Source organism: Otolemur garnettii, unplaced genomic scaffold, assembly GCF_000181295.1.
Source record: "Otolemur garnettii isolate 467f Iridium unplaced genomic scaffold, OtoGar3 scaffold00106, whole genome shotgun sequence".
Taxonomy (NCBI): Eukaryota; Metazoa; Chordata; class Mammalia; order Primates; family Galagidae; genus Otolemur; species Otolemur garnettii.
This window is the reverse complement of record NW_003852501.1, coordinates 75156-76529: the sequence shown is the minus strand read 5'-3', so window position 1 is coordinate 76529 and position 1374 is coordinate 75156.

Below are 1374 nucleotides of genomic sequence, written 5' to 3'. Positions count from 1 at the left end.
TATGGTTCATATCTCCCTGTCTGTCAAGTTATTATAAAGGTGTTGGTGTGCTGATGTATGCATTTCAATCAAAATTTTGAGTTCTTTGTCTCATCCCATTTTTTGTCTTCTTTTGTGCTTCCTTCTCTGTCTCTCAAGTTTTCCTCTGGGATAAGCATAGGAGTTGGCAGTTAATCAGTATGCAATAGATATTTGCAATTAATTCCCATTTGGGATTTTCTCAGGAAAAATGAAACCTAACATTCTCTCTGTTATTTACCTAATGAAATTAAAATAATGGAGAATCAGATAATACTGCTGATCACATGGCATTAAAGGTTTGTTTTAAGATAAGAAATGTATCTATTGATACTTTAATTATTTTAATTGAATTAATTTTAATTGTTTGCTTTATCACAACTTTTAATACTTTGTTGCTGTTTATTCAAGGATTTATTCTGGCTCTGTAATAGGAGTTTCAGGGTAATTTCTCAAATTAAAGGGTAATAGAATGCTTTAGCATAAATTCATCAAGAAAAAGTAATTGTATTATAACCTCCCTGCTGGATGGTATCTGGTTTGGAGGGATGAAGTAGGCAATCTTTCATGTGGCAAATAACTTTAATAATTTTATTTAACCCAGAGTTCTCTACATTTGATCCTACAATCTATAGTGGTCCAATCTATAGTGTTGTTTACAGAGTGGTTTGTGAATCAACCTTCATAAATAGCTTGTAAAGCGTATCAACAATTCAGACATTAAGTTCATACAAAATAGAAGAGTACACTTGGATACTGGTGACACTAGAGATGATAGAGACAGGCAACACATAATAGAAGAAATAGATGTGTGCAAGGCAGAGTGGCCGTGAAATGTGTCCCAACCTCAAACTCATATGGGGAGGCCACCTAGCCTAACATTAAAGATTTAATGTTTTTTTCTTATATGCTCATGAACATACACACACACACACACACACTCTCACACACTGTCTTCTTCAAAAATGCTCTGGGATCAAGAAAATTTGCCCAAGATATAATATCAAAATTAGGTCTCATAGTCTCGGTATTAAAATAAAAAGTCTAATTGTATTGCTGTCACTTGTTTTTATATTCATAATCAAAACCCTGTCTGATCCAAATTCAAACAGAGGTTCAGTCTCTTCTCTCCCCAGTTACTGTTTCCCAGTTATCACTATCACAATCATCATTATCTTCCTAGGTTTGTGGTTGATGCCTGGTACCCACTCACAGTGCTCTATTCTACTTCCAAATGTGAATCAGTGAAGTTAATTAAACTTAGAATGCACAAGACCCTTTGTGTCTCTGCACAACTTTGTCAGGTCTTTGAAGGTAACACTCATAGGAGAGAAAAATCTGGAGGTATAAAAAAAA